The following is a 14,243-nucleotide window of genomic DNA, read 5'->3' as shown; positions in this document are numbered from 1 at the left end:
CCTAAGAATTCTTTATCTTAACACATTGGAGCATACATCCTTTGTGGTACAAGTAGAGCGTACATCTACTTGGGTTGTGATACTGAGAACAAGAGAGGGTACATCTCTTGTGGATCAGTTCAAGTGGAGCGTACATCCACTTGTTTGTTCAAAGAGAACAAGGGAGGGTACATCCCTTGTGGATCTTTGCTTGTAAAGGATTTTACAAGGTTATTGGAAATCTCAAGAATCGGTGGTTGCTTCGGGATTGGATGTAGGCACGGGTTGTGGCCGAACCAGTACAAATCTTGTGTTTGTCTTCTTCTTCCCTACACTCTTTACTTTTCCGCTGTGTTCTTTTATTTCCACTTTACTTTTGTCTAAGTTATTGTTTTTGTTCTTTACTTCCTCATAACTTAGTAGTAAAGCCTAATTGAATCTAGTAATATTAAGAAAGATAATTTTATAATTAGTCAAGACACATTAATAATTAATTCAACCGCCCTTCTTAATTATTCCGAGGCCCCTTCTTTACTTTCACAAAATCTGATTTCAGGCTTAAATAGGTGGCCTTGTTCGTGCTCGCACGCTTAGCGCAATTTAGAACCGCTTAGCGCACTACAGTGAATTTCGGATTAGCGCGTGCTTTTCTCGCTCAGCGGATGGACTGAAGCAGTGCGCTTTGTGAGACGAAGTGGTGCACTCAGTGAACCTGTACAACTCATCTTCTTTCAGATTCTTCCTCGCGCTTAGCCAATGAGTGTTGCGCTTAGCAGACGCTCGCTAAGCCAGCAGATTGGCTTAGCGAGAAGGTGAAAAACAACACTTTTCAAGGTTGCCTAATTAACCAGAAATTGAGAGAAAATGATTATTAAACACACAAAATGGAAGTACTAAGTATTTATTACCTATACTTAATAGAAAGTACTTATAACACTACAAAATAACCATAAACTGGGGAAGTTTGATACAATTTACACAGGTTTTATACACAAAAGTTAGTCATATTCATTGACTAACATATATAAAGTATCTTTTGATTATGAAAAATGTGTTATCAAGCATGAGCATGACAAAGATATTGAGCATATAGGTTTAAGAGAAAATAATGTTTACATGATTGATTTGAAACGAAAATCTGAAAATGATAAATGCTTTCTAAGTAAAGATAGTGATCCTTGGTTATGGCATAAGAGAATTGCTCACATTAACATGGATCATCTAAATAGATTAATCTCAAAAGACCTAGTTGTTGGTTTACCAAAATTAAAGTTTGGAAAAGATAAATTATGTGATGCATGCCAAAAAGGTAAACAAACAAGAGCATCTTTTAAATCTAAAAATATTGTCTCTACCACTCAACCATTACAATTACTGCACATGGATTTGTTTGGACCCTCTAGGGTCATGAGTTTTGGTGGTAGATACTATGCATAAGTAATTGTTGATGACTATTCTAGGTATACTTGGACTTTATTTCTTACTCACAAAAATGATGCATTTCATGCATTTAGGAGACTTGCCAAAGTCATCCAAAACAAGAAAAGTCTCAAAATCATCTCCATTAGAAGTGATCATGGAGGTGAATTTGAAAACAAGGATTTTGAAATGTTTTGCGATGAAGATGGCATAGAACACAACTTTTCTACACCTAGGACACCCCAACAAAACGGTGTAGCAGAAGGGAAAAATTGATCTTTAGAAGAAATAGCTAGAACTCTCTTAAATGACACTCCACTCCCAAAATATTTTTGGGTTGAAGTTGTCAACGTTGCATGTTATATTATGAATAGAACCTTAATAAGACCCATTCATAAGAAAACCCCATATGAACTGTTTAACAATAGAAAACAAACATTGCTCATTTACATGTTTTTGGATGTAAATGTTTTGTCCTAAACAATGGTAAAGAAAGCCTGGGTAAATTTGATGCTAAGGCGGATGAGGGCATCTTCCTTGGTTATTCCCTACATAGCAAAGCCTTTAGGATATACAACAAAAGAACCATGACAATTGAGGAATCAATACATGTTTCTTTTGATGAAACTAATATTACCTCTCCGAGAAAGGAGTTTCTTGATGATATTGCAGATTCTTTGGAAGATATGCATAATCAAGAAAGGAATCTGAAAAGGAAGAGAAATGAATAAAAAAAGGATGTTCAAGATGACATAGCCCAAGAAAATTGTGATCTTCCCAAAGAATGGAAAACCTCAAGAAATCATCCTCTTGACAATATCATATGAGATATCTCAAAAGGGATAACCACTAGACTTTCTCTTAAAGACTTATGCAATAATATGGCTTTTGTTTCTATAATAGAACCCAAAAACCTTAAGGAAGCCATTAAAGACGATCATTGGATAGTAGCCATGCAAGAGGAACTAAACCAATTCGAAAGAAATGATGTATGGGAATTAGTAGAGAAACCTTCAAACTATCCAATCATAGGAACTAAATGGGTATTTAGAAATAAACTAGATGAAAATGGTATAGTAATTGGAAATAAAGCAAGACTAGTTGCAAAAGGGTACAACCAAGAAGAAGGTATAGACTATGAAGAAACCTTTGCACCCATAGCTAAATTAGAAGCCATTAGGATGCTTTTAGCTTATGCATCTATTATGAACTTTAAACTATATCAAATGGATGTCAAGAGTGCCTTCTTAAATGGTCTAATCCAAGAGGAGGTATATGTAGAACAACCTCCCAGGTCTGAAGGCTCACAAAAATTAGACCATGTCTATAGATTAAAGAAAGCACTTTATGGGTTAAAACAAGCACCTAGGGCTTGGTATGAAAGATTAAGTAAATTCCTATTAGTAAAAAATTTCACTCGAGGGAAGGTGGATACCACATTATTCATAAAGAAGAAGGATAATGATATCTTATTGGTACAAATTTATGTTGATGATATAATCTTTGGATCTACTAATGAATCTATGTGCAAGGAGTTTTCTATTGACATGAAAAGTGAGTTTGAGATGTCCATGATGGGTGAGTTAAATTACTTTCTCGGACTACAAATCAAACAAACAAATGATGGGATCTTTGTCAGCCAAGCAAAATATTGCAAGGAACTCATCAAGAGATTCAGAATGGAAAACTCAAAACACATGGCTACTCCTATGAGCATTGGTTGCTACCTTGACAGAGATGAGTTCGGTCAACCCGTTGATGAAAAGCAATATAGAGGTATGATTGGATCTCTACTTTACTTATATGCAAGTAGGCCATATATTATGTTTAGTGTGTACATGTGTGGAAGATTCCAATCAAATCCAAAGTTTTTACATCTAACTGTAGTAAAAAGAATCATAAGATATCTCTTAGGAACAATTAACTTAGGATTATGGTACCCTAAAAATTCTTTATGCAATTTAATAGGATACTCAGATTCAGATTTTGCCGAATCTAAAACAGATAGGAAGAGCACTAGTGGCACATGTCAGTTCATAGGGTCTGCTCTTGTCTCTTGGCACAGCAAGAAGCAAAATAATGTAGCATTATCCACGGCCGAAGCAGAGTACATCTATGCTGCTAGTTGTTGTGCACAGATCTTGTGAATGAAACAACAACTATCTGATTATGGGATTGTATTAGACCATATTACCATAAAATGTGACAACACAAGCACCATAAATCTATCTAAGAACCCAGTCCTCCACTCTGGAACCAAGCACATAGAAATTAGGCATCATTTTCTTAGAGATCATGTCCAAAAAGGTGACTATGTTCTAGAATTTGTAGATACCAAAAACCAACTCACAGACATCTTCACAAAACCACTACCCAAAGATTCTTTCAACACCATTAGAAGAGAATTAGGACTTCTAGATGCTAGTGACTTAGACAAATGATTTGTTTTACTGTTGATGACTTATGACTTATTTGATACATATGTTTTTATTATGATTTGTGGATAATTTATTATCTTGCTTGATTTTTATAAGTTTCTCCTTTTTTCTTGTATGAATACATTTCTTGTATGTTTATCCATTTGCGTATGATTTTATGTTACAACGTACTTTGGCCTTTTTGTTGATGCCAAAGGGGGAGAAAAATGTGGGGTCATATAAATCAAGAATTCATACAATTATTAGCTTAACTTAAAATGAATCTTAAACTTAAAAAGAAAGGGGGAGAATAAAGTGAGTGAACGACTAGAAAATAATTTGTATGCATCTCTTGATTTCAGGTTTGTCATCATCAAAAAGGGGGAGATTATGGAAGCAAAGTTACCATGATGATTCACCAAGATGTTTTGATGATGCCAAAGCTTAAAGAGTTGTTTCAAGATTAAAGAATCAAGCATTCAGGATTCCACTCATAGATTCAAGAATCAAATGAAGAAATCAAGAAGCATCAAGCCAAGTCAAAGTAGGTAGTAAAAAGTATTTTTCAAAAAACATCAAATAGCACACTTTTTGTGAAGTGCTGATTTTCATCCTCTCACTAAGTCAATCTTCTGGCTTACCGAGCCATCCGCTGAGCACAACACTCCTCGGCTGAGCACGAGGAAGAATCTGGAAGAAGTATGAGTTGTGCATGTTCGCTGAGCGAAGGATTATCCCGCTAAGCGCACCGCTTTAGTCCATCCGCTGAGGAAGAAAAGCATGTGCTAAGCCGAAATTCACTAATGCACGCTAAGCGGTTCAGAATTGCGCTAAGCGCACGAGCACGAACAAAGCCACCTATATAAGCCTGAAACCAGATTTTAGAGTGGAGTTTGGCCTTTTCTTGAAGCTTCTGCATGTCTAGAGAGTTTTGGAGAGAGAAAGGTCCAAGTTCTAGAGAGTTTGAGAGATTTTTTTGTGTAAAGACCTACAGAGACCAGAGCTTGAGATGAGTTTGTGAGTGATTATGAGATACTAGAGGTGGAGGAGACATCCCCACTACTTGTATTTCTACAATCTTTCATCTTTCTATTCTCTTTGTTGTAAAGGAAGCTTCCCAGTTATGGAAAGCTAAATCCTCTGTTGGATCTTCCTTGTAGGTACTTGATGTAAATATCTTTTTATCTATTTAATGATGCTTTGTGTGTTCACTGTGCTATCAGAACTTCATTCTACCATGCTTTTGCCTTGATCACATAGATGCATGTGTTTTTTAGGATCATTCAACAGTGGAAACTGGTTTGATTCTTAGAACTTGATAGGACAGGGCTAGTTTGTTGTATTATCACGAGGGATCGAGGTACGGTAACCTAGTTGTTGTATGTTTGTCTTAATGCGGTCGTGGCCGAGTTTAGTCCAATTGGAGGAATCTACGGATGATGCTTGATCAGGATTAGGCTAGACTATCATGAGGAATCAGGGTTTAGCATTTCAGGAGACACCATAGAACGCATAAGCATTGTTAAGTAGAGAATATCCTTTTAACATCAGGCACCTATTAGGAAGACCAATGTGTTGTCTATTTGTCTTTACACATCATTACTCACGTGATTTTCCTTTTTAGTAATTAGTTTACACACCTGTTCATAGTAAACACATCTCTTTTTACACTAGACAACTATTCACTGAAATAGTTTTACCAAGTAACACAAGTTCCCCGATAGTTCGATACTCGGTTCTTACCGTTTTATACTACTTGCGCGATCCGGTGCACTTGCTGGAAGCGAACAAGTTTTTGGTGCCGTTGCCAGGGAACTTCTTTTTATTTGGAAAGGTAGTTCGTTTTTAAGTGCCTATTCTTTATTTGTTATTCTTTGATTACCTGTGAATATTTGTTCTCAATTCATATTTGTCTTCTCTTATTGAATTGGATAACCGTTGTGTCTGTTAGTATTTTATATGCATAGATCTCCCACAGGCAATTTAGTTCCTCTGAACTTAGAGATTGAAGCTACATTGAGAAGGAACAAGGCCGAGAGGAGAAGGAAACTTCTGCAAGACAGAACAATTGCATCCATTCTTGAGGAAGAAACTCATTTTTCTGATTCATTATCACCTGATTCAACATTATCAAGGGAATCCGCTACTCAATTGCCTGAAGCCACTCTCATGGCAGACGAGCAACACCAGAGGATCACCCTTGAGGATTATTCAAACAACTCAGTACCTCAATTCTTTACTAGCATTGCACGTTCTGAAGTGCAAGCTCACATCATCAACTACCCGTATTCTTTAATTCATTTAATACAAGGGAGTTTATTCGAAGGATTACCTAATGAAGACCCCTATGCACATTTGGCAACGTTCATTGAAATATGCAATACTGTTAAGATTATCGGTGTGCCAAATGAAGCTATTAGACTCAGCCTATTCTCATTCTCATTGGCAGGAGAAGCCAAGAGGTGGCCTCACTCATTTAAGGGTAGTAGTTTGCACACCCGGGAAGAAGTTGTTGAAAAGTTTCTAAAGAAATACTTCCAAGAGTCCAAGACTGCGGAGGGGAAAGCCGCAATCTCTTCATTTCATCAGTTCCCTGATGAATCTCTGAATGAAGAGTTGGAGAGGTTCAGAAGTTTATTGAGAAGAACTCCTACCCATGGGTTTTTCAAGCCAATTCAATTGAATATGTTCATAGATGGGCTGAGACCACAAACCAAGAAACTACTAGATTCTTCTACAGGGGGAAAAATAAAGTTGAAGACCCCGGAAGAAGCAACTGAGCTAATTGAGAATATGTCAACCAGTGATCATGCCATTCTGCGTGATAGAACCCATCAACCCACCAAGAAAAGCTTGTTAGAACTATCATCACATGACGCTTTATTGGCACAGAATAAGTTGTTTTCTAAGCAACTTGAGATTTTAACAGAAACACTTGGTAAGTTGCCAACTAAACTGTCTATTGGTCAACCTACACATTCTTCTGTTTTGCAGGTTATAGGTTGTACCATCTGTGGTGAGGCTCATGAAACAGGGCCATTGAAGAAAACACTTAAGAAGTTCACTATATGGGAAATCAACAGCGACAAGGGTATACTCAAGGAGGATTTTCAGGCTTCCAGCAGGGTCCTTATAATCAACAAGGACAGTGGAGGTCACACTCTAGCAATCATTTCAACAAAGACCAGGGCAGACCTTCGAACAAGCCAATCAAACAAGGGCCTAACATCTTTTAGAGGACTACAAAGATGGAGGAGACTTTGACTCAGTTTATGTAGGTAACAATGTCAAATCATAAAAGCACTAAGTCAGCACTAAAGAACCTTGAGGTCTAGGTGGGACAACTGGCCAAGCAGATAGCTGATAAGTCATCCAACAGTTTTGTGGCAAATACAAAAAAGAATCCCAAGGAGGAATGCAAAGCTGTGATGACAAGGAGTAAGATGTTTGTGGAGGCTGAGGATGAGGAGAGTGTTGTGCACAAGAAGAAAGCTGCTGAAAAGAAAGGTACCGATGGCAGGAAAAATGATGTGAGAGGTGAAAGCAATCAGGAAAAAGAGAAACAAATAATGGTCAAGAAAAAGAATTTAATGACCAAGAAAAAGAAAAAGAAGTAGAAAAAGAAAAAGAAAATAAAAAAATTGAAAAAGATGAAAAAAATGAAAAGGAAGAGAATAGTAGAAGTGATAAAGCTGTGAATGAAAGTATGAAAGTACCATATCCTGTGGTACCTTCCAAGAAGGAGAAGGACCACCATTTGGCGAGATTTTTAGATATTTTCAGGAAACTGGAAATAGCCATGCCCTTCGGAGAAGCTTTACAGCAGATGCCCCTTTACTCCATGTTCTTGAAGGATATGTTAACAAGGAAACATAAGTATATTCACCAGGAAAAAATTGTAGTGGAAGGAAATTGTAGTGTTGTGATTCAAAAGATCCTTCCACCCAAGCATAAAGACCTTGGGAGTGTAACTATTCCTTGTTCAATTAGAGAAGTCACTGTGGGAAAAGCTCTGATTGACTTGGGAGCCAGCATTAATTTAATGTCATTCTCCATGTGCAGAAGGTTGGGAGAGTTGGAGACCATGCCCACTAAGATGACTTTACAACTGGTTGACCGCTCCATTACCAGACCATATGGAGTAATTAAAGATGTGCTGGTCAGAGTGAAACATTTTATCTTCCCGACAGACTTTGTGGTAATGGATATCTGTGAAGATACTGACATTCCTGTAATATTGGGAAGGCCATTCATGTTAACTGCAAGCTGCATAGTTGATATGGGTAGAAAGAAGCTAGAGATGGGTTTTGAAGATCAGAAAATTGATTTTGATTTGTTTGTTGAAGACAAGCCAGCTCCAGAAAAAAATGTTTGCTTACAGGTAATGGAAGTGGATCAAGAGATTCTGGAGGTAAGAACCAAAACATGATATCACCCATTGAGGTAAATGCGTCAAGCTAATGACGTTAAAGAAGTGCTTCCTGGGAGGCAACCCAGTTTTAATTTCTGTTATCTTTGTTTTTCATGCATTATATCATGTGGAACTTGCTTTATAATCTGTACATTGGAGTATATCAGCTTATCCTTGAATGTTAGATATAAGGGTTTTCAATTTCTTGGAAAAAAGGACTAAAAATAACTTAAGAAATTTTTCTAAAAAAACATTCCTTTCGTTGAGCGCAAGCCTCACGCTAAGCGCATCTTTGGTCATGCGCTAAGCCGCGAGTCTCAAGCGCTTAGTGCCTAACCCTTGCATCTGAGGCTGATTTGGTCCGCTAAGCTGGCAAAGGCTGAGCTAAGCCAATTTCAATTCGGCTAAGCGAAAACTTGACCACTAAGCGTATTGTATTCTTTGGCTAAGCACGACTCGTTGCCACCAAGCTCAATTCCTTGTGGCCTAAACTGGGTTTCATGGAGCTAAGCGCCAGTCATGGCGGCTAAGCTGAATTCCTTGCGGCAATGTAAGCGCTAAGCGAGTCCTTATCTGCTAAGCGCTCTCTCCTCTGTACTTAAGATGCATCATTTTAGCTAAGCCGGCTCAGAGCCCGGCTTAGCGAAAGTTGTAGGTTTTTTGATCTGTAGAACTCGCTAAGCGGTCTTGTCCACACGCTAAGCCAAACCCTTTGTTAAAAAAAAAAACTGATTTTGAATTGCAAACGTTAGCTAAGCACGCGGATCCGCTAAGTGAGCCTCATTAAGAAACCAAACGTCTCTCTAGCTCGCTTAGCACAGCGGTCCGTTAAGCGAGAAAGTCGAAAATGAAAACTGATAAAGTGAGTGTAACGACAGTTACACTCACAATTGCCATATTTTCGCAAACTCTTTCTCTGCATTCTCTCTCTCCAAAAATTTGTGCATTTTGCATTTGTGCTTTCTTTTTGCATTGCCTACTTCCAATCACAAAGCATCAATGATACAAGTAAGTTCCTTACTTTTGTTTCTCTTTTACTTTGTTGAACTTTAGGTAGAAAACCTTTGATTTAGTTTTAGATTTTTAGGGTTTTAATGTTTTTCTAGAAGTATTTAAAGATTAGGACTTTATATGCGTTTGTACTGTATTGATTATTTTGGGAACATTGCATGTTTGATATGCCTTTTAGAGGCTTGAAAAATGCAAGAAAATGAGCTGCGTTTTCTACGGTTTCTGGAAAACGCGATGAACTTGCTAAGCGAGCATGCTGCGCTAAGCGAGTTTATCGATATTCATTGAATGCACGCATTTCTGGAAGAACTCGCTAAGCGCGCTTACCGTGCTAAGCGAGTTCATCTTTTGAGGATGAAAACTCATCCTCTTGCTAAGATGCCTATGGCTAAGCGAGGCTGAATCGCTAAGCCCAGGTAACTTAGTCAAATTTTTTGTTGATAGCCACGCGCTAAGCTGAGCTTACCTGAGCTAAGCGCATTTCGTTGTGGCAAATCCCATACTTAGTTTATTTTCTGAACTTTATGGTGCCACTAAGTGCAGCCTTTGAGGAGCTTAACGGAAATCCTTACGGCAAACGTTCGGCTTAGCGGGCACTTGCCAGCCAAGCCAATTATGCAGAAGCTGAATTTCTGCAACTCCCACTAAGCGGCTTCACATGTCGCTAAGCGGTAGTGTGTTTTTTGTGAAGGCCAGCTAAGCGGGCCATGTCTCACTAAGCTGCCAGTGCCTTTTTCAGTTTTATGTTTCAATTTTTTAATTTGAATAACTTGTGTCCTGTTTAACTGTTTGGTTCCTTTATTTGCAGATGGCTTCTAGGAAACGCAAGAGTATTGGTTCAAGACCCACAACATAATATGATACAGGGAGATTTTCCTCCTTAGATGCTTGGAACCGATACATAGATAATGTCCTGGGGAGAAACATCTTGCCTGAGAGGAAGGTGGAGCTCTATCACACTGAGCTAGATGATTTTAAGACTGAATTGGAGAGGCGTAATTTCCATAAATGCCTCACCAATTAGGTTGATGGGAGCATAGACTTGGCTTTGGTGAAAGAGTTCTACGCAAACTTATATAGCTCTGAGGGCCCTTCACCAAAGCAATCCAGAGTCAGAGGCCACCTAGTGAAGATTGTGTTGGATCAAGTGGCCTCAGAATAATTAAGAAGGGGGGGGGGGTTGAATTAATTATTAATGTACCTTGACTAATTAAAAAATTATCCTTCTTAATGTTACTAGATTCAATTAGGCTTTTACTACAAAGTTAAGAAAGTAAAGAACAGTAATTGAAACTTAACCAAAAGTAAAAGCGATAATTAAAAGTGCACAACGGAAATTAAAGAGTATAGGGAAGAAGAAGACAAACACAAGAATTTATACTGGTTCGGCAACAACCCGTGCCTATATCCAGTCCCCAAGCAACCACCGGTTCTTGAGATTTCTTTTCAACCTTGTAAAATCCTTTACAAGCAAAGATCCACAAGGGATGAACCCTCCCTTGTTCTCTTTGAACAACCAAGTGGATGTACCCTCCACTTGAACTGATCCACAAGAGATGTACCCTCTCTTGTTCTCAGTTACAACAACCCAAGTAGATGTACCCTCTACTTGTACCACAAAGGATGTACCCTCCAATGTGTTAAGACAAAGAATTCTCAGGCGGTTAGTCCTTTAAAATCTTTTGTTTAAGGGAAACGGAAGAATCAAAAGAATTCTCAGACTGTGTGCTTTTGAATTCTCTTGAAAAGGGAGAAGGGAGACACAAAAGAATTCAAGCGGTTAGTCCTTCCTTCTTTTGGAAAAAGGAGAAGAGAGACACAAAAACAATTCAGGCGATTAGTCCTTGTTGAATTCTTTTTGGCAAAGAGAGAAGAGAATGAAAAGATATAGCACACTTTTGTTTTCTGCAGAATTTTCACTTGCAGAAGAACAAGGTTTGGAAAAGAAACTTAGAAAGCTTTTTGGCAAAGGAAGAAGAAGAAAGATGAGTAGGAAAGCTTTCAAGATTTCTCAAAAGTTGTTCAAAGATGTTCTAAAAGTTATAAAAGTTCATGTCAAGGTCTTGCTTTTATAGACTCTTCATGTCTGGTCAAGAAAACCATTGGAAGAGTTATGACCTTGAGAAAATCATGTCAAGAGTTACATCTCTTAACCTTTTATTCAAAACATGTCACTGGTAATCGATTACTATAATCATGTAATCAATTACACAATGCATTTTATGAAAAGATATGACTCTTCAAAATTGAATTTGAATTTCAACATTCAGATACACTGGTAATCGATTACCAATATATTGTAATCAATTACATCATTTTAAAAAATATTTGGTAATCGATTACAGGAAATTGGTAATCGATTACCAAAGTGTAAATACTCTGGTAACTTAGAAAAATTTGAGAAAACTCTTTTATAAAACAAAACTGTGCTATGTTTGGTTTTTGAAAAATCCTTTTCAATACTTCCCTGGTGAAGTCTTGACTTGTTGCTTCTTGATTTCTTCTCTTGAATCTTGAATTCATCTTCTCTTGAATCTTGATTCTTCTTGATGTCTCTTCTTGAATCTTGAAATCAATCTTGATCTTGAACTTGTTGACTCAATCTTAAAATCATTCTTTTGGGCTTTTGGTCATCATCAAAACTACTTGACTCAAACTTGATTCATCATCATGAAGCTTGCTTCTACAATCTCCCCCTTTTTGATGATGACAACCCTGAAATCAAGAAACACATACACATTCTTTTTCCTAGTCGATCACTCACTTAATTCTCCATATTCTCCCGCTTTGTTTTTGAGTTTAACCTTCACTTGAAATAAAGTTATTTAATTATATGAGTTCTTGATTTAATTCCTATTTTCTCTCCCCCTTTGGCATCAACAAAAAGCCAAAGTTCGTAAGTAATATAAAAACCATACATAAATGACTAATCATACAAGAGAATAGCAAACAATTAAACAAGATAACATAGTGTCATACCCTAATTTCGTCCGGGGATTATTACTTGATGACATGCAATAAAAGAAGTCCCGAGACGTCTCAGAAATTAAAAGGAAGCAGGCTTGCACGATCCGTGAAATTCTGTAATGTGGCGGAAACCGAAAAGATGTGTTTTTGCGCAATCCGTGAGTTTCCGTAACTTCTTCGAAAGCTAAAAAAGAGTAAATACATAATCCGTAAGGATTCGTAACCTTGCGGAAGGAAAATAAGTATCGTTATGAAATTCGTAAAGTTTCGTAACGTTACGGAAAAGAATTACAAAAAAATAGAAGGGGGGTGCATTTAGTAAAAAGGGGGTGTAAATAGCAACCAGGCCCACTTGGGCCCTCCAGAAGATTCCTCCAGAAGGCTGTTGCTTCTGGAGGAAGCAACCTTGCTCGCCTGGGCGAGCTGGGCGGCAAGCTTCTCCCCTATTTTGCTATAAATAGGGGGAGAAGTGAAGAAGAAAAGGGTTCAGCCCCTTAGGCACTTCTCTCTCTCTCGAATTTGCTGAGGAAAATTATTTCCGTAAAGAAAATCCAAGCCGAGGCGCTTCCGTAACGTTTCCGTAACATTTCCGTGAGTAATTACGCGAAGATTCTCGATCGTTCTTCAAGAGTCATCGTTCGTTCTTCGTTTTCTTCAGTCTTCAACGGGTAAGTACCTCAAACCGAGCTTTTCAATTCATTCTATGTACCCGTGGTGGTCCACATTTTGTTTCATGTATTTTTATTCTCGTTTTCATTTACTTTTTATACCCCCTTTTGACGTGTTAAGCCATTTATTTAAGTCATTTCTTGCTTAATCTAAAAATAAAATAAATTTCCACCGATCGTTTGAATTGTATCATCCGTTAATTTTGGTTAAAATGAATTCCGACCGTTCGGTCGTGCCGTAACCACGTTGGAAATAAAAAAAAGAGGTAAAATAATAATATAATAATAAAAAAAAGATACCTTTTAGTAAAGTAAAGCGAAAAATCAATCGGACGTTTTCTCTTTGGGATTTCTCATTCTTAATTGAATTGACTAATAACTAAAGTGAAATTAAGGCTAAAATCAAACTCACCTAGTCAAGCTCGTCCACAAAAATAGGTTTTTGAAAGTCTATCATTTCAGTTTCTTACTAAGTAAAAAGGATCATTTTTAAGGTCCAACGCCTTAAAATGATCACCCCTCAAGTAAAGAGAATCATTTGATCCATGCTTAAGAAAGAACTACGTAGGTCTGATTTCCTCTCCAAAGGAGGGTACGTAGGAGCAAAAGCCCCGCTTTTGTCGACCCCAAAAAAACAAAAAGAAATAAAAGTTAAGGTAACGCAATTTCCACAATTCTAAAAAATAGGCTATTGTCCTTTGGGACAGACGTGAGAGGTGCTAATACCTTCCTCAAGCGTAAATACAACTCCCGAACTTAGAATTTTCATTTTGACCGGTTTCCTTCGGTTTTTCCGACATTTCCCACAAATAAACTTTGGTGGTGACTCCGCGCATCTTTCCTCCTTTGGAAAGCGCACCCGTGAGCCTCGCCCTCGCTCGCCCGCAAAGGGCACGTTGCGACAGTTGGCGACTCCACTGGGGACTTTTTTTGTGAGTTAGGCCTATTTTAAGGAATTGTGGATTTGTGAAACTTTGTGTGTGCATTTTGTTGAATTGTGTAAAATGTAAATAACTGTTGTCTATTTTGCATTCTTTACACTGCATTCTAAGCACCCACGGGTTTGAGTAAAACAGGGGCCCTATACCCGGGTTCATGGGAATTTAAGGAGTGGAGGTGAATCTATCATCATGCTAGGTCTCCGACTTGCTTGATAATAGTGAAACCTCGTCTAGAGCTTTCTCTCTTTATAATGTGTTGTCGCTGGTATTCCATACCGCCACAATATTATTATCTTGAGTGATGATACCTCTAGAAAACAGTCGTGTGAGTTATGAATTGTTGGGGAATAGTTATTAGAGACCCCTAGATATTGTCCTATAGGTTCCCAAATAGGGGCAAAGAGCAAACACGCTCCGTGCCATTCGTTCT

The sequence above is a fragment of the Glycine max genome, chromosome 9 (genome assembly GCF_000004515.6).
Source record: "Glycine max cultivar Williams 82 chromosome 9, Glycine_max_v4.0, whole genome shotgun sequence".
In the NCBI taxonomy this organism is placed as follows: Eukaryota; Viridiplantae; Streptophyta; class Magnoliopsida; order Fabales; family Fabaceae; genus Glycine; species Glycine max.
Note: the sequence above shows the minus strand (reverse complement) of the source record.